Below are 20,481 nucleotides of genomic sequence, written 5' to 3'. Positions count from 1 at the left end.
TGACACTGAGCCTGTGCTCTTAACTGATTCTATTACTCTAATTCTGAAATGATTCCGTAGCCCTACTTTTTAAGTGTTAGGTATACTGCAGGAGAGAAAATCTGAAAGAAAAAAGCAAAAATAGGAAGCATCTGAAATACTGGTGCAGATTTAAATAAGATTAAAACTCACAACCTGTCTCATGGCTTTTCACTATGGGAACAGCTAGGAGTGGCATGAGAATTGTTGCAGAGAAATCATTAATACTTTATTCTGGATAAGTCAAGTCATAGACTTTGTCAAGATTAACAGCCACGGACTCAACTTATACTCACATGGGAAAATTTAAAAATCCTAAAACCTCGGTCACATCCCAAACCAAATAAATCAGACTGTCTGAGAGTAGGGCCCATACATTAGCATTTGGTAAAGCTTCTCAGGGATTCCAAATTGCAGCAAAAGTTGCTGATCACTGGGTTTGGAGTATGAGGTCCTGGGAGGAAATTGATGCCACTAATGATAGAGTCTAAATGTCACATTTCCTGGGCAGCTTATTCTAGCAGCTAGAGGTATTTTCTTTTTTCTCTGAACCTCCCTGGCTTCTATCTCTACCTCTCTGAGAACACTGACCACATTCTGCCTTTAAGCTGCGTATTTGTGCCTTTGTTCAGAGAAGTGCCTTACAAAAGGCTTTTCCCTAGACAATGTCCTTGAGAGAAGTCATCGTTAACAAAGGATTCCATGGTCAAAACAGTTGAATTAACATTGTAACTGAACCTAACAAAAGAATTTGTCCACCCCAATGCACAGCAAGCCAATAAAAACTGACACCAAGATTTTGCAGTGAAGAAAAATAGGCACTTTATTGGTGTGGCACCATCCAGGAAAACAGAGAGCCAATACCCCAAAGTCCTGGATTCCCGGATGGCTGGCAAATGAGGGTATTTAAAGACAAAATTTGAGCCAGGGGTCTCTCGAGAAGGTAGACACCATTGCTTGGAGACCCATGAGGTCATGCCACTTCGTCTGATCCTCTGGAGGTCTTTTCTTGAGAGAGACTTGGAATCCGAAAAATATCTTAATTCATTATGTTAGAAGTTTCATTAAGTACATTTGGTGATTATATCTTCAGGGTAGTGCTGGTTAACTACTTGTAAGCTAGTGAGGTTGCATTCCTATAAGTTCCTTGGCCAGTCCGCCATGCCTGGGAGAAATAGGACTTTAGTGTTCATTCTTTCACCTGAAATGACAAAGATGGAAGCCAGATTCAGCACTGTGTATGTGTCAGTCTCTTAGAGACTTCCAATCATTACTTCATAAAAGCTCTAAGATGTTCTGTAGTAAGGAAGCATCTTTAACTTTGTTTAGGTGGGAGTTTTCAAAATTATCTGAACGTAAAATACTCCTGACATTCTGTTTTTATACACAAAGTTTGGGGAGAGGAAATTCTAGTTTAGAAAAGAAGGATGGGCTTATAGAGTAAGATCTGGTTATAAATCTAAGAAAAATAATAGCAAACCTCACAAGTTATTGTGAAGAATTAAAGCAAATGAGATAATAAATAATAAATATAATAAGTAATAATAAATTAAATTTCATTACTTATGTAACATGTCTATTATAGTTCCTGTTACTATGGGCTACTTTCTTTTTTGTCTTTTTAGTCTCAGGAGTATCTAGGACAGGTCTTACCTTTTACACACACACACACACACACACACACACAAAGTTGTTTTCGTTCTTTCAAAATTGAAGAAAATCCTACACTTTATAGGTGGATGTCAAGAGCACTAAATCCCACCTAAATTGGCATTCTTTTCTGCATTTCCTCTATTATTAATGCTTATAGAGTAAGAAGAAACTATTGAAGACAATCTCCTGTTAAAATTTAGCACTCACTATTGATTGATTGATTGATTGGGTATTCACTGGACAATTATGCACAAGACACTCTGGGAGATGAAAACATTGGTAAGACACAGTCACTTAGGGGCTCACTGCAGTGCTATGTCTATATAGAGGGGGAAATATAAAGAATAGAAACCAGTGATTTTGTTGTTGAGGGCACATAACAGTTCATCTTCCAGCGCTACCTCTCGATTCCCATCCTGCCTCACTGGGTATTCAGTCTAAACCCAGCTCCTATTGGAGTAGACTAGTTCCAGATGAAGTTGAAAAGCAATGAAGACAAGAAAGTTCTTCATGCCCTTAAAGGTTGCTGTTTAAGGTTATTTAGTGTAACTTTTCTTCCTCAACTTGCTGGCTTCTTATGGGAGTTTCATAGGCCAGGAGGGATGAGCTATTAGTTTATTATACAAAATGTGAGCTAGGATTATAGGGAGGAGCATTTTATTTTTTACCTAGACTTTTCTACAACTCTCAAGGATTACTTCTTCCTTTTTTAAAATTTGATCCCGTGGTTATACCTATACTCTTAAGGCAATGATTCTCACACCTGGCCACACAGTAGAAGCTCTAGGAGATTAGGATTTCATGTGTTTTGTTTATTTTTAAGCTTTCTAGGTACTTCCACCGTGCAGCCCAGTTAAGAAACACAACCTTAGAAGGACTCCACTATGTTTTTCACTTTTGTTATATTAACTGCTTTATCTAAAACTTCAGGCTTGGAAAGCCCTGATGATGCTGGTTGTGTGTTTTCAACAAGGAGGGTTTACGAGAAGCACAGTCAAAACTCATGAGATGGTGAGGTTCATATCCTGACCCCTGATTCCCAGCAGCAAACTACTAAATATGTAAAATACTGTGATACCCATTTGTACCATGAACGTCTTAGGAAAAGAAGAAACTCATTATTGCTTTTAGCCCGGTGAGTCAACAAAGTAGCGACTGGCACTTTATTTAAGATCTCTGGAAGAACCTGAAACAATTCTCCGAGCAGTTAGCCAAAGTGGACACTGGTACATGGATAAATACCACTTTCTAACTTTATTTTTGAACATAAAGGGAAAGACAAAGTATTTGGTAAAAAAATTAAATTCACCAATATTTCCAGCTTTATTTCCAAAAATATCTTAAGCGATCCTTTGATTTACAAAATGTGAAAAATACTTTCCTCTCTTTCCTTTAACTCACTCGGCAGTGGGGATAAAGTTCATTTTTAATATTCAGTAGTGGTTTAGGAATCTTTCTAGGCAGTAGCTTAAGGATAATCAGCTTGGAAATATTTTTATTTTAGGTTAAATACACAGAGATGGTGTTTCTTAAGCTTTTGATAAATATTTTTGGAGATAAAATTAAAGCCTGTCTCATATTTATGTTGACTTTAAAGAAGAGAAATATAGATACTTTTGATTCAAAGTGAAACTGCTTTATACTTTATACATAATGCTCTGCAGTATTATTTTAACATACAGAAGAGCCAAAGAAAATTAAATTTGTCATTCAGTTTTTTCCCTGCCTATGCCAACAGAAATGGTAAACAGCAAGATGATAATCAGGCAAAACTAAATCTTTCATGAGGGCATATTTTCCCATTAGTGTGGCCTTTATTTTAAGGCAAATACAGAATAGTTGAGTAGAAAAGGGAAGGTGGATAGTGATGTGGAAATTGTTGGCGTTCAGAGCCAATGGCCAAGAAAGAATTCTTGAGACATCTTCCATGCCAAAAGGTGGTTTTATTAAAGCATGGGGAGGGGCCCCTGGGTGGCTCAGTCGGTTGAGCATCTGACTTAGGCCCAGGTCATGATCTTGAGGTTCACAAGTTCAATCTTGAGGTTCACAAGTTCCAGACCTTGCTTTGGATTCTGTCTCCCTCTCTGTCTGCCCCTCCGAAGCTCGTGCTCTGTCTCTCTCTCTTTCTCAATAAGTAAATTAATTAATTAATCAATTAATTAATTTAAAAAAAAGCACAGGGGGACAGGACCCGCGGGCAGAACAAGCTGCACTGGGGTTGTGACGGGTGACTCATTATATACTTTCAAATTGTGAGGGGGTCAGGGATAGCGTAAGTCTCTAAGGAATTTTAGAAACAAGATTTCCAGGACCTTGAGGGGCCTTGCTATTGTGAGAAAAAGGTCAGTTATGAGACCCTTCATATGTCTGTCAGTGGGCCATATGCTTGGAGGTGAAAGGGCGGGCCTACGCCGGCCGACTCCATCTTGTTCTGTGTTCTCCACCTTGAGTGACTATGTCCCCGACATGACCCCTTTTCCGGGAAAATCACAGAAACCTCAGACTGCGCCTCCTCCCCTTGAGTGACCTCCCGCTCACCCGTTCAAACTTCCTGATCAAAACACGCCCAGCGACCTGCGTAACAGGACTCCAACCCTTCCCCAGCCAATCGGCCGAGGCCACAACCCTTCCCCAGCCAATCGGCTGAGGCCACAGCCATTACCTCACCAACTGCCCCTAGACCCCTATAAAACCTTTGTGCTTTTGAAACTCACTCTCTCTCCCTGGTATCTCACTGCTGTGTCGGTGCAGGTAGGGGATTGAGCTCGAGCTAGCTCGAATAAAGGTTCTTTTGCTTTTGCATCCGACTCGGCTCCCTAGTGGTCTTTGGGGATCACAAATTCTGGGCATAACAGGAGGATGGTTGCCAACATATATTTGGGGAGTAGAGATAAACAAAGTTTCCAAAGGAATTTTTATATGTTAATGTGGACTCCCAGGATCCTGGGTGGGGGTGGGGATTGGGCTAAGATTGCCTTTTGCAGTTAGCAAAGTGTCATGATCTAGGCAGCTGAGCTCCTGGAGAGAGGTCACTCTGCCTGTCTCAAGGATTTGTCAATGGGCTGTAAGCTGTCAGGAAATGTGATTTTTTCTTTTGCCTTTGTTTCCCACATCCAGCAGTATTTAGAGTCTCTGGGGTTTCAGACCTCAGATCTAGAGATTCAGACCTGGGGGTAAAAGGAGCAGTGAGGATTAACAGTCTTTCTGAAGCTAGAACAAGCTGAAAGAACAATCATTTGATCAGTATTTTACCACCTCTGGGTGCAAATTCTCTGAAAATCCACCACAGCAGAGAACCTGATCAGAAAAGTGAATATAAATAATGCCATGAATTGCAACCCACTTGTATATTGGAACGGTCACGTCAACTTCCGGGGCTCAGTAGGCACTGCTAATGTGGGTCACTGGTCAGAACTCTTCCGTAAACTTCCATCTTTCTGGGTCTCAGCTCTGTACCTCTGAGCCTCCCTTTTGCTGAGAAGGTTGCAGCCCCTCTCTCCATTAAGGGTATGCTTTTTACAGTTGAAATAAATCAGATCTAATCAAGTGACAAATGATGTCTATTTCTATAGGAGAAGTGGAATGTATTTCATCAAGTCAGGTTAAGCACAAAACCTGCTCACTGATAGGGGTCCTCCCTTCTAGAAAAGTGTTTCATTGTATCACTAGGGTTCTGCAGTAATCCTGCGGAGGTATGCATTTCACCCCCTCTGTATCTCATTATGCTTTAACTGGTTATTTAACAAGCGGGGTGGTAAGGAGAGAAATTAATTGGCGTTTGACTAAAACTTACAAGAAACTTAGGAAGTTTAATGACGTTTTCAATGATTTAAAAGTGCCTGCCCCCATCACCACTACTTACGGTAAATTAAATATCTTATTACGGAAGGATTAAGGTCATTTTAAGTCACATCTAGCTACTTGGGGTGACAGAACCTTCCCTGAAGGCCTGGAGGCACTCTTTGCCATTAGACTAGATTCTGACAAAAAGATTGGTCACAAAACTGTGCTAAAAGTTTCTGTTACGTGTTAGTGAACATGGCTACATGAAAGCAGATAATGCATTGTAGTGAAAAACTGGGGGAAAAAAGAGAAAACATATGAAAAAATCTACACTAGCAAGCACTCTGTCTTCTGGGTGTAGGCAAGGTGGTGAATGTGCCAAAGACACAAGAGAACGTGTCAACTGAAAGAAAATCAGCCTTAAAGTAGGTTAGTAAATGCTTTATTCATTGTCTTACTGAGGACTCTAGCCTGGGAGACAGCCTTTCAGATTGCTCCAAAGCTTGTTAGCTGCAGGAGATTATATTCACAAAACGGGAAAGAGGTATATGTGCTCTCAAGCAGCTCTCCAAATAATATGTGTCATAAAGTATAATCTATTACCGTCGTTAAAATTAAGATTTACTGATTGCCACATGGACACGAGAAAGACCCTTAGGTCATCTTACCATGTTATGTTTCTATCACATCTGATGGTTTAAAATATTGTGGGGGCACCTGGGTGGTTCAGTCGGTTAAGCCTCTGACTTCGGCTCAGGTCATGATCTCCTGGTTCACGAGTTCGGGCCCCACATCAGGCTCTGTGCTGACAGCTCAGAGCCTGGAGTCTGCCTCAGATTCTGTGTCGCCCTCTCTCTCTGTCCCTCCCCTGCGCATGCTCTGTCTCTCTCTGCCTCTCAAAAATAAATAAACATTAAAAAAATTTTTTTAATAATTCAAAAAAAATATTGCTTGTGTTAGGGGGCGGAATTCCTGTTCCCTTTAAGGGTCCTTCTAGCTGGACTAGGAATCAAATTGGTATGACACAGATTAACAGTGTATATATGGAGAATCTACATAGACATGGAAATTCCAAAGACAGTCAGGCAAAATGAAGTATATATGTCATTCTGTAGCAAGGAGAAGGGGGCAGCAGTTTGGGACTTTAGAGGAAAGGAGTGCACTTCTTCACGGGGCAGTAGGAAGAAACAAAGATGCTTGATAATTAGAAGTTTGCCCTACCAGACAGATGGGTCACCCATATAAAATTTATCTTTGGAAATACCCATTATTCTGGGGAAGACCTTTAATTTAGATTCTTCTGTGTAATTAAAGGACAGGCAAACATTTCTCTTAATGAAGCCTGCAGGTTCTCAATTGTCTTCAGCTCAAAATAATCTTCACGCCAGAATGGGCCACTTGGGGGCGACCTGCCCTCTGACCCTACACTTGCAAGCCTCTGGTTAACCGGTTTTCTGGTTCTTCCTGGTTTTGATTCCTCCTTGAGGTCACCTGAGATGGTCACAGAAGATTGACATTAGTTGGCTACTCAGTTTTAGTACAGGTTTGGATGGTTTAGTGTCAGTAACGTAAGCTTTGGATTCTGATGATCCTTTGAATTCTGTCATACTTATGAGCTGTGTGACCCGAGGCAAGCTACTTGTCCATCCAAGCCCAGTTTTCTTATCTATAGATTGAGGGTAATAACTGTGGCAGCGACCATGAAACATGTTCACCATTTGCACCTTTAGGAATTATCATTTCCCAGCCTCCCTTGCAGTTAGATTTCAGGGGTCACACGACTGACCATTCACTTTCAGTCTGACTCCTACAAACATCCTACCCAAATCTCCAGCTCATACATTTCCCTTACTGCAGTCACTTGGAGACCGCGTGTTCCATGGGGGGCTTGCTACAGGGATGAAAGAGAGTGGCCTAACCTGAATGTGATTTCACATGAGCATGAAATAAATGTTATAAGACACTGAGATTGAAGACATCTGGGAACAATACTAGGGGAAAATGGAATGTAGGTTGGATTTGTTAAACTGCCTGTAGACCACTATTGACCAGTATGGTGGAATTTTAGATATGTGTTATATAGGATAATTGTAGTGAAAAAAGAGAATACTTACACAATCATTTAAGTGTAATAAATTACTGGAGTGCTTGGGTGGCTCGGTTAAGTGTCGGACTCTTGATTTCATCTTAGGTCATGATCTCATGGTTCATGAGATCAAACCCCTGTCTGTGCTGACAGCACAAAGCCTGCTTGGGATTCTCTCTGACCTCTCTCCTCCTCCCACCTGTGTGCCTATGTGCATTCTCTCTCTCTTTTTCTCTCTCTCTCTCTCAAAAATAAATAAACATTGAAAAAAATAAAAATAAATAAATCTAACAAATTACTATGGATAGGAGTCACAGGATGTATTGCCCGAATATGCTGTTTTATTAATTCACTGACATTGAAGAGAGTTGTTTTGTAGAGTTGCAGTCCCTGAAGTGGAACAGGTGTCCTTAAGACCAGACACACTGGAGTCAAAGAACAGAAGATAACATCTCAAGAACATGATCTCATTCTCCCCCAGTCACTGAATGCCACTCCACCCAGACCCTAATTTTTGCCTTTAAAAACCCTCACTTGTAAGTCGCCAGGCAGTTTGAGATTTTGAGCATTAGCTTCCTGTTCTCCTGGATGGCACCACATGAATAAATAGCCTATATTTCTTCATTGCCAAACTCAGTGTGCATGGGCACACAGACTCTGGTTTGGTTACAAGATTGTAGTCCTCTCTCCTATTCTCCCTTTCTCCTCTTTTTTCTCCTTCTTCCCTCCCCTCTCCTCCCCTTACCTCTCCTGCCTCCCTCCTTCCCTCCCCCTTTCCTCCTCCCTCCCTCCCTCCCTTCCTTCCTTCCTCCCTCCCTCCCTTCCTCCCTTCCTCTCTTCCTTCCTTCCTTCCTTCCTTCCTTCCTTCCTTCCCTCCTCCTTTCCTTCTCTCCTGATACTAAACACAACCTAGCATATCCTGATTAATGCAAACTTCACACCTCCTTCACACAGTTGTAAGGATTAAACATCAAGGATACTGGGGGCATAGAGACATATAATAAGTCTAATACATTTATTATTATTTTGTATCACCCAAACTCATTGTATTAGGGATAAAAATGTCGGGGCTTAAAGGAGTTAAGTGATTTACCACAACCACCTAATTTTGAATATAGCTAAAAATTTCCAGTTAAGGGTTCTTTAAAATATATTGCAATTTGCACTGAAGTCAGAGACTCGCTCCAGTGAAAAAAACATTTAGATACATTGGATCTGTTGAGTGTGAGATTAGTCTATTCAAATGACAACTGATGGGGTGCTTGGGTGGTTCAGTCAGTTGAGTGTCTGAACTCTCAGTTTTAGTTCAGGTCATGATCACAGGGTCCTGGGGTCAGGCCCTGCACTGGGCTCCCCACTGAGCACAGAGCCAACTAAGGATTCTCTCTCCTCCTCTCCCTCAGCCCCTCCCCCATTTGGTCTCTCTCTCAAATAAAATTTTTAAAAATAATAAAAATGACAACTGAGTTTATTTCAAGAAAGTAGCCAACATGTTAAAATTTTAGTGATAACCAATGTTGATCTCAAGTTTGTAATTGTTGGGTGGTACTTATTAGTAATTTAGCTGACTAACTCTATATCCACTTATAAAAGTTTTCACATTTTTGAGGAGAGGAGTCGTTCTTTCTCTAATTTTGCTTTTAACTTTAAATTTCTTTCAGTGAACATTCTGGAAGTAGTAATGACCTACTTTAAAAAAAAGTGACTTTTTTTTTTTATTTTTTTTTAACGCTTATTTATTTTTGAGACAGGGAGAAACAGAGCATGAACAGGGGAGGGTCAGAGAGAGGGAGACACAGAATCGGAAGCAGGCTCCAGGCTCTGAGCCATCAGCACAGAGCCCGACGCGGGGCTCGAACCCACGGACCGCGAGATCGTGACCTGAGCCGAAGTCGGACGCTCAACCGACTGAGCCACCCAGGCGCCCCAAAAAGTGACCTTTTAAGAGAAATTCCCAGGAAACATGTTACTTTAGAATGGCATATTAATTAATACGTGTGTTAATTAATAAATATGTAGGGGAGCAAATTTTGCCACCCCCAGATATCCCCGTTTGGTATATTGGTTATTTTAGGCTGGTTATTTTTAAGAAACTTCAAATGTAGGTGAAGCTCTGAAATCCAAGTAAAAGTTATCCTTTTGTAAAGATAAATTTACATACATAAGGGAAATCTCCATTTGTAAGCCTGTCTGCTTTGCTGCACAAGGAAGAGGGGGGAATAATTCTAACTCTCTAGAAAGACTTAACAATGGAAAAGACAACTACTTAAGTCTGCATAACAACCTTACCTTTGTTTACTGTGCTTTTCCTCAACACCTCCCATAACTGACTCCCCACACCCAATATCTGCTTTTGTCTTTGGCTGAGGATGATATTTAAGGTGATTGTCTTTGGCCATTTGGGGAATTACTCAGTTTTTCTGGGTCTCCCTTTCCACCATGCAGGAGGTATGCATGTTATTGAACTTTTGTTTGATTTTCTCCTGTTAATCTGTCCCGTGTCAATTTGATTCTTAGACCGGCTAGAAACACTTCTAAGGGTAGAGAAGAAATTTTCCTCCCCAACACTCTTACAAATGGAGATTTCCCAAATGTAAATATTTCTTACAAAAGGGTAACTTCTTCTTGCATTTCAGAGCTTCTCCTGTGTTTGTATTTCCTTAAAAAGTCAGCTTGAAATAATCACCATGCCAAGAGGCATATCTTGGGGTGGCAATATTTGCTGTCTTACAAATACAGTAATTACTATAAATATTTTTTTACTTCAAGTATTTTTCTAGTGTTTTTATAAATTACTACAATTAAACAATGATTTTGAGTTAGAATTTTTTTTTCTCCTGTTGGTAGCTTTTCATTGTGAGTCAATATGGGGTGATGATTTTGCTTGTGGATTTGGCAAACTTCTGTAACAATGGATTCTCTCCATAGAGAATGCCCGTTGGGAGACATTCATAGCCAGCTCCCAACTAGTGATTTTGTAATGGAAAAATCGTGAGTCTGCTCCTTGGTAAGTTACAGGTAAATTACTCGAGCATTGTCATAAAGAAACTTTATTTGTAGCAAGTCAGGAGATGACAGAGAATAACTTCCAAAGCCATGACTCCCTGAGCAGGGATGAGTGTTTTTCTTTTTTTAAAGGTTTTTTTTTTTTTTTTTTTTTTTTTTTTTTTAACATTTATTTATTTTTGAGAGAGAGAGCGCCAAGCGGAGGAGGGGCAGAGAGAGAGAGAGACAGAGAGAGAGAGAGAGAGAGAGAGAGAGAGAATCTGATGAAGGCTCCAGACTCTGAGCTGTCAGCACAGAGCCCAAGGCGGGGATCGAATTCACTAACCACAAGATCATGACCTGAGCAGAAGTCAGACCCTCAATGACTGCTTCCCCGGGTGCCCCTGGGTTCTTTTTATTTAGAGTGAGAATGAATATTCAGAAAGAGGAGCTTTGTCATTACATGTAAAAGTGGGCATAAAGTTGCACAGCCTTACTGAGGAAACACGCCTAAGTATGTATTCTATGTATATTAATGAAGTTGTACTCATCTTTCAGGTGGAGACTTTCACATTATAATGGAACAGAAGTAACTGTTGGACAAGGGGAAGGTAGTATGGGCATGATCTGAGAGCCAGAGCTCACCTAAACTGGTTGGGGTCTTGGGCTCACTACTCGGGTAAGGAAAGCAAGGCCTTGCTTACTTTTGATATAGCACAGGGAGTTTTACCACTGATTTATTGTCTCCAATGTGGTTAAGCTATTTCCTGGCCTCAGAGACTGTTAGTTTTTGCATTCCCTTTGTTCCCTTAAAACCCTTGACCGCTAAGGTTTTTGCATTTCTTTGTAATTCTGATACCTTTTGGAAAGTTCCGTAGGATATGCATACATCAAGGAAGTAGGGCATAGATCAAAGAAAATAGCTGGGGGCCTAAAACTGACTTCTCTTGTGGCAGGAAAGCTTTGTCTCATTTTTCTTTTTCTGGGGACCCCTAACTCTTTCTGCCTACAATTCTATTATTTTGCTACTCAGACTAAGTATGCTAGTTTGTGTAAAGAGCTTATAGAACGGTTTTCGGGGTCCTATTGTTGCGGGATTTTTTTACCGCCATATCCAAGGTTTGTTGTCTCCATGCTTTGAAGAATGCAGAGGTGAACACAAAATAAAATGAGCCGCAGGCCAAAGTTTATTAGAGGAGAAGATCAGTAAGAAAGAAAAGTATGAAAGCTGTCTTTACAGAGAGGGGGCATTCAAAAGTAAATGGCCAGGACTGTAGGCTAGGAGCTTTGTTTTATAGACTTTTGGTAGGCTTCCTTCCCTCCCCCTTGTTCCTTCTCAGGTTCCACTCTCACTGGCTAGGTACCTCTAAATGCGTAGTCATTCCTTTTTTTGATTGGCTCATTTTTATCATATGAGGGATGGTTTATGGCCATACCCTTCCTATGGGTCCTACATCTTATGGCCGACTAGTAATTATTAGTCAGGTCTCTGTTGGTCAAATTTCTGAGGAAAACCTGAGGGGAGTAGGTAGGGTCTGTTGCATTCTTAAGAGGAACTTTATGCTTGAGGGAGTTTGCTCCAGGTCAGACATTCCCAGAAGAAATGTTTTAAAATATGTGTTTTTCCTCCACCCAGGTACTTTTAAGCCCCGGACTCTTCTTTTCTGCCTACTGAATCCTATCTTTCCCTATCATACTATTTTGAAAATAGCATCAGCGTAATTTTCCGCACAGTGTGGTGGTTCATGAGAGACTAAGAGAAAAATTACCAGGTGTACTCACAACTGCAAAGAAAAGACCCTCCTCCCCGCCCCCTTTCCCGGAACCAGCCAGGGTGTGCCCGGTTGTGGTCTGGCCTAAAGGCGGGAACCAATCAAGTTCTGCTGAGTGGTTTGAAAAAAAGGCGGGAACCAATCAAGTTCTGCTGAGTGTTCAAATTTAAATGTCAACCAATAACAGCTCTGTAACCGCGAAAAATCCCTAACTTGTTTGTGCCTGTCTATAAAAGAAGCTGTAAGATCCTTGCTCGGGACCTCTTAGTGTCACCGGTAACGAGTGCGCGGAGGTCCGGGTTCGAACCTGCAATAAATGACCCTTGCCACTTGGCTTTGACTCTGGACTCTGGTGGTTTGTTCTTGGGGGGTCTTTCGAATTTGGGCATATCAGTTCAGAGTATGGGCTTTGGAGCCCAGGGAGTGTAGTACATACAGCTTTACATCCCACTAACTTTGTGACCTTAGGCAAGTTACTTGATTTTTTTGAACCTCAGTTTTCTCATCTGTAAAATGAGAAGAAACCCTACCTCAAAGGATGTTACAAAGTTAAATGTGGCATGAAATATAAAATTCAGGGAATAAATAATAATTATTACCCAATAACTACTAACATAATCTTAGAAACCAACCTGAAGAAATATACAGAGGGTAAATCTTTGGTGTGGCATAATTCCTCATCCTATTTATAGGATTTGAAAAATTGTAAACAGTCTAAGTGTCTAACAATAAGTGTGATTAAAGACAATTACAAGATATCCATACAACGAAGTTTATGGAGTATTTTTGTTAATATCAGTAAGAAATGCTTTGAATGCTTTTAGCATGTGAATATTCAGTAGGTCATTTTAATGATTTATGCACCTGGGTGGCTCGGTTGATAAGGCCCAATTTGGCTCACTTCGTGATCTCCCGGTTAGTGAGTTCAAGCCCCGAGTCAGGCTCTGTGCTGACAGCTCGCAGCCCGGAGCCTGCTTCAGATTCTGTGTCTCCCTCTCTCTCTGCCCCTCCCCCACTCATACTCTGTCTCTTTCTCTCTCTCTCTCAAAAATAAATAAACATTAAAAAATTTTAAAAAAAGAAACATTAAAAAAATTATTTGCCCTAATCCCCCACATAGCACACAAACACAGTGTTCTGTTGAGTCTTTGAAGAGAAAACATTGCCTTTCATATAATTTGCCTGCACCTCTGCCTTCCTGTTTCAGCTGCTGCTTTCCGATCTGTTTTGGCTGTGGCTTGCAGGCATTTTTCCTTATGAATGATTCTTGCATCTCTCCATAGCCATCCCTCCACATCTATTCCTGGCTTGATCTGCCAGCGTGGTGGCACTGATCCACTCTTGACCTCTAACATCCTCTGAGGCTCTCGCCCTTGCTGTGCTTTGAACCCAGTATCAGCCCTGCTACTGATCTCAGCTATTGATATCATCTGCACCCTTCACTAGGTTGGCCTGCTGCTCAGCTATACCAAAACGGGTATGACTGTTTTGTATCTGACAGTGTTTATCTTTCTTACTGACCTGCAGGGAGATCCCTGCCCCTTCTTGTGGCTTCTTCTAAATTTTATATGTGGGGGAGTGGGAGTTGGGAAACTTGTTAGATCCCTAGAAATCCACTCTTGCCATTGAGCCCCACAGCCTCTCCATCACTGAGTACATGAGGTTTTCAGGGGCTTAATCACTACCTGTCTTCCCAAGCCCTGTTGGTGATTCTTGCTCAGATTCCATTCTCTTTTCTCATGACTTTGTTTTCCCTTTTCAGGTCATTTCCTGCCAACCTGGCTTGCACAGGACCATCCCATTTATCAGCTATGCTGCTATATGTTTGAAACTGCTGCATGTTTGAACTTCTCAGTTGAGAACACAGAATGAATTATTCTTCAAAGCGTTCCTGGATCCTGATTCCATGGAGATAGGGAACTTTGCTCCAAGAGCAAGTGATCAACTCTGATCAAGTAGAAATCCTTGCTTAGGTCATAATGCAAAATTTAAAAAGCAGGAAAATATTATAAATAAAAGATGACCTAATTCTGTTAAAACCAAACTTACTGGCATGAGAATCACTACAAGAAAAAATCAAAATGTCTGTAATGTCAATATTTGGATGACATGACTATAGATTTGTTTTCAAATCTCTAAATTTCTACTACAAATTTCATGGTTTTTTAATTGAAAAATGACACAATTTAAGAAATTGTTGCAAAGAAATAATCCAGAGGCTAACGTCAAATTTATTTAAAGGACAGCTGAACTTTAATTTTTTTTTGTGGGGCACCTGGGCAGCTCAGTTGGTTAAGGGTCTGACTCTCGATTTTGGCTCAAGTCATGATCTCATGGTTCCTGAGTTTGAGCCCCATGTCGGCTCTGTCAGCACAAAGCCTGCTTGGGATTCTCTCTCCCCCTCTCTCTCTCTGCCCCTCTCTCTTTTCTCTCCCTCAGAAATAAATAAATAAATTTTAAAAAATAAATAAAATAAAATCATCTTTAAAAAGTACAGTTTAAAATCAATCAATCAATCAATAATATTCTTTTGTGATTTTACCTTGCTAAAAGAAACAGGAATTTATTTGGCTGAGTCTAGAAGCACTTGTTCTCACTTCAAGCCCTTTAAGACAGCTTTACCTTGCCTTCTACAGCTCTTTGTTTTCTTATCTTTATCTGTACTGATATTTGTGCCTGTGTGTATGTTTATCTCTATCTATTATTCCCATATTCCCATCTATAGCAGATACTGCTAGTGCCCTGCCCCCTCTCGATATTCACCTTCCCCACACAGGCCAACTCTCAGGTTTCCAACCGCCAACATCTGTAACTCTTTGCCTGAAGGCTTCCGTTGGAGACAGGAGCCTGCATAGGAGACACATTGGTAGTTACTGGAATTAGCAGGCACCTCCCTCCCCAGTAGCCCCCAACCATGACAGGAATTGATAATTGAATGCTCCCCACATCCTTGTCCCATGGGGATGAGGGCCAGTATGAGGCATGCTCTCCACTGTCTCCCAGAGTCTCCGGCAGGACTGAGTCCCACAGTGGTAATCTGCCTGGTAACACACCCTTTATTGGCTGCATATCATTTGCTGCTTTGCCTCCCCACTTTCCTATTGGTGCTTCCAAGGATCACTTCCCCAATATACAGCTTTCACTCAAATCGTTCTCTCAGGGTCTGTTTCTGGGTAAATCTATCCTAATAAGATACTCACATTCATATCCATTTCCTGTAGTTCATAAGAAAATGGCTTATGGGTTATAGCTGCCTCTGAGCTAAGCCTGAGCTCAAAATGTGGCAAGACGCTGACAAAAGTAGCAGAATCTTAGGCAGCAACGCTGGAACAATGGTTAAAGTGAATCAAAGTATTAGTGCAGTACTATGTCTAGTTCTGGATGCAACATTTTTTAAAGGATACGCAACAATTGGAAATATCACCATGGCCTGATTAGGAGTTTAGGAACCTAATAATAAAGATAACTGTTAAAGGAAGTGAAGTTATTTGGCTTGGAGAATAAACTACTAACTAATGGCATAATCACTATTCAATGGTTGAAGGGGTGTCACGGACACAGTGCACTAAATTTATTCAGTGTGTTCCAGGAGCGGAACTCTGGGCAAGAGTAAAAGAAAAGCAAAATTTGGGTTCAGGGAAACAAAACCTTTTCTAATCATTAGAGTTTTCCCTTTTCGAACGCAAGATCCTAGTCCCTGGAAATACTTTAGCAGAGGGCAAAACTCACCCGAATCCATCCCATTCCTTAAAATAAGCCCAGGGCACACATGTATATGCCTCCTTAGTCCCACTGAGAGTGCATTTCTGTCACCAGCAGTTTGGTTTGAATGCCATCAGACTATCAGCCTTCCACACACCTTGCTGCTTCTACCCCCTTGTTTTCCTGGTCCTCCAATACCTTCATCCCGGATTTGTGTCTTAGTTCTGTTCTCTGGCTAGCTTCCTGGGTTAACATCGCTCACCTAGTGTGTGGGGCTGTCTGCTCTCTTTTTGTACAAGTGCAGGTAGTAGGCCTTGTACCCCAGCCCTTCCCTCCACCTATCCCACCCTCGCCAGAAGTGACTCCTCACCTGCCTCTGACACAGCAAGAGGAACAGGACACAGACACGCTATCACAGGGGTGATAGCGTATTTTAAATGACTTCTAAATTTACTTCCAACTCAATAATTCTATGATTCTTTTCCTTTTCAGTGTTTGTTATGCTCATTCTTAAGCTTCTTCTTCTTATTATTATTATTATTATTAATCTATAAGCCTTGTTTCCCAAGCTACCATGAGAAAAATCAAGCCAGTTTCTGGTTTAATAGCATCATTACTTCAACTCCTTAAACTAGGCTCTCCCTTTCTCCCATGTTCTCTGCAAGCCCCGGTGGCTAGTTTTGCCTTTCACCTTGTCTAAAGGTCTGTCCTTCTGTAAAGAAGGAACCTCCAGACCATGCTTTCCCTTTGGATGATGGGTGCCCTGCTTCAGCAGTCTTATGTTACCGGCAGCTCTCCTGCAGAGGACGCTGTTCCTCACACCTATTATTGCTTTGCCAGACCTCTGGCCGGGCTCGACGGTCACCGAGTGTTGCCATGCTCTTCCGCAAGAAAGGCAGACCTTCTGCCCAGTGGGACAGCTCTTTTTGATGCCAAAAGGAGAGCTTGTTCTTCATGATGAAAACATGTGTTGTTCCAGTTGGCAGAGTTAGGATCAGTAGGTGGAAATATAAAGCTCTGGACCCCATAAGGCTCTTGGAATAAATCTTCAGAGAACTAAGCTGGGAAAACTACACGGTGTTACAACACTCATTTCCTTTTTTCGACATTTACTGAATGTCTGCTTTGCCCTAAAGTCTCACAAATCAGAAAGAAGAAAATGGATCTCAAACAAAAAGGAACTTAGAATCTACTAAGGGAAAGAGACATGCAAACCATAATGTAGTCAGATGGGAGTAAAATGCTGTGGGAATGAGAAAGGGGGACCAGCCCCTACACACTCTCCTGAGCTCTAGCGAGGAACACGAACTCACAGGCTCTGTGCTGGCTTAGGACAGAGCTCAAATCCCTGATGGGCCACTTGCTAGCTGAGAGACTCTGGGCAAGTTACTTCAGTATTCTAAAATATCCCTGTAGCAGTGGTACTGGGACGATTAAATGAGAATGTAAAGAACCTAGCAAAATGTCTGGCACAGAGTAAGTGGGTGAACATGTTGTTTCCCTTCTCTGTGATTCCCTCTCAAAATAGTCTCTGGGAAATTATCGGGGTAGTTATTCACACATCATTTGTGCTATCTGGAGCCCAGACCCAACTGCTTCAAATGTCTTCCTTATGGTGAAGTTTCTGGACTCTCTAAAAAAGGAGGTCCTTATGACCTAACAGGCAATCTAAGGGTATCTTTGGACAACACAACTGAAACTTTTTCTTTTTTCTTCTTCTCCTCCCCCTCGTCCTCCTCTTCCTCCTCCTTGCCCTCCTCCTCTTTCCTCTTCTTCTTCTTCTTCTTTTTCTTTTTCTTCTTCTTCTTCTTCTTTCTTCTTCTCCTCCTTCTTCTTCATCTTTTGTTTCTCATTCTCTGTCCTATGACTTTTCTCTCTGAGACATCAAGCTCCCATTTCATGATTTCTCATTCTGTTCTCAAGATACAGTGAAGAACATCCCTGGTGTCTCAGCCCCTGATTCTGGAGATTCCTTCAACATCAGCTTTCCTGTATATATCTTGCTCCTACCATCTAAATACATTGCAGTCTCATGAATGTGATCCTTGTACCATCATTGCTCTCCCCTTGGACAACCCTTGGTAGATACTTTACCTTGCAGGTATCTTACGGCAGAAGATGTGAATAACAGGGGGTTACTTGTTTTGAAGACCAGTGAAGTCTCTATTGAAATAAAAGGGAATAGAATTTGAAATGTAAGGGAACAGAGGAAGGTATCACCAAAGTAAGAAACCAGGTCCCTCTAGAGTGTGAGCCTTGTGGGGCACAAATGAAACAAAGATGCAGCTTTCATATGCCTCTGTTTCCAGAGCTCTGCTAGAGATCCAGGAGTCTGTCAAGTCTCACAATTCTATCAAAAAATGCAAGACAATGTCTGCCATAGAACTGAATATTCAAATTCTGGATTTAATTTTCAATCTAGAGTTTCAGGTCCCTCCCACCTTCCACATCATCAAACTGTACTCTTCTCTATCACCCACCTGGCCTGTAGGTCTTGCGTGATGTTCTCTAACTTTCATCTGGCAGACATGTTGTGAGCAAAATCAGACCATTGTAATTGTTTTTCGTACCAGTCTATTTCTCTTATTGTACCTCTTACAAAGTATGGAGAAGGAATGCACACATTTAATAAATAGAAAATATTTATTATACAGCATTATCAAGGTTATTTGACAAAGACAGTAACGAGCCAAAGGAAAACACTTTTACAAGAAGCTAAACAATGTGAATAAGCACGTACATCAAGATGAAAAGTATCTGCATTTTTGGTATAAGGTATGTCTGTGTATATTTCCAATTTTGAACAATTATGCTGTAAGAGCTAATACTGCATTGTGTTCAGGAAAACATTTAATCATGATAATATTAGGCATTCAGAGAAATAATGTGATTGGTGTTGAATGTGTTCACCAAATGTTTCAGACTAAAACCTCAGAACAAACCGATATCTTACATTATTTGAATAGTAGAGCAGTTTTCCTGATCTATACTTACTTTTAAAAAAATCTGAATGCACAAGTCCTGTGATATCAAGGACATATGTTAGTGGCATTAAGATATAAAACATGTTTCACGAATAATAGATAGTAGGCTTTTACTTGCTAGTTTGCCAGGAAGTAGACCATCTATTAAGCATGGGAACCATCTAATTCCCTCATTCTCCTTCATTACAGTGAAAACATGGAATTGAAATCCTCGTTTCAGTCATTTTTCAACATGGAATTGAAATCCTTGTTCAGTCATTAACACCAAAGTTGTTACAAAATAATTTTTTAAAAGAAAGGCGGTCCATTCTTGTTATGGAACCGACTAAACTTGGCAGTGGAGTATGGGAAGGCATGAGAAACATGAGCCTCAAACATCGGAGCTGATGTTAAATTCTGAACAAATGATGAGGCGGGTATTTAAAGATTCTAAGATGATTTTTGGCTGAGAAATCAGCTTCCAAATGAAGGAAGCATATTAAAATATGACTGCACATAAGGCATAAACAGATATTTAAAGGGGTAAGATCCATTCCACAAATAATAGAAGAAATCAAAATGGCAACAAGAGTCACTTTTATTGGGTGTAAAAAGGAGGATATAAATGAAATGACTGGATGACACATACGTGGTTATTACAGTACACAACAAAAATATAAAGAAAAGGGATGACAGCGAAAATAGAGGAATAAAAGTACATGGAAATAAAAATTAAAAGAAAGCAAAAAGTGGTAAATAGAAAACTGGGGAAATTATGCCAGACAGAGAGGTTAGCATATGCTTTCTAAACACTGAAAGCTCAAGTCGCTGTGGAAAATCTCTTTAAAAAAATCTAAAGTGACCTGAAATCATCTCAATACTGTCATTTCAACCTTATGTTTTAATAATGATATTTGAAAATTTATAAAATGTACTTTTTTATTGTAACCCACAGTTTTTGTGAATTTTTAATACAACACGTTTTCAAGCCACTTCATTATAACATATCCACATCATAAAATATCTGAAAAATAAGTTCCCTTTTAGAAGAGGGAGGACCATCTGAGCAGCATAAGGAAACCATTGGACCACAGCACTCAAACCATCAAAGAGCTTCTGCAGATATTGGTGACAATATCTAAAACATCGTTGGAACAAAGAAATATCTATACTATATTGGAAAGACGACTTCTAGTTGCAGTGACATTGACACTACAGTGCACAAATGTTATTATCACAAGTATACAAAGACACAGGAACACATTTACTCACAAGTTACAGGAATTATTTGTCAATAGGAGGGATGACAATAGGAAGGACGTTATTTGTCATTGAACCAGCAATAGTTGCTTTGAGTACACCCTTAAGTTGGAAGATGGATTTGTGTCTGTAGTACACAGGAGAAACAACGGCACCAAATACACATACTGCATTTTAGAAGTTCAACTGGTAAGTATTATTTGCTACAGTAAATGTAAGGTAACAATTTTGCCACATGGTTTGTTCTCTTTAATTAAAG

Source organism: Panthera leo, chromosome B2 (genome assembly GCF_018350215.1).
Source record: "Panthera leo isolate Ple1 chromosome B2, P.leo_Ple1_pat1.1, whole genome shotgun sequence".
NCBI classification, from domain to species: domain Eukaryota; kingdom Metazoa; phylum Chordata; class Mammalia; order Carnivora; family Felidae; genus Panthera; species Panthera leo.
Note: the sequence above shows the minus strand (reverse complement) of the source record.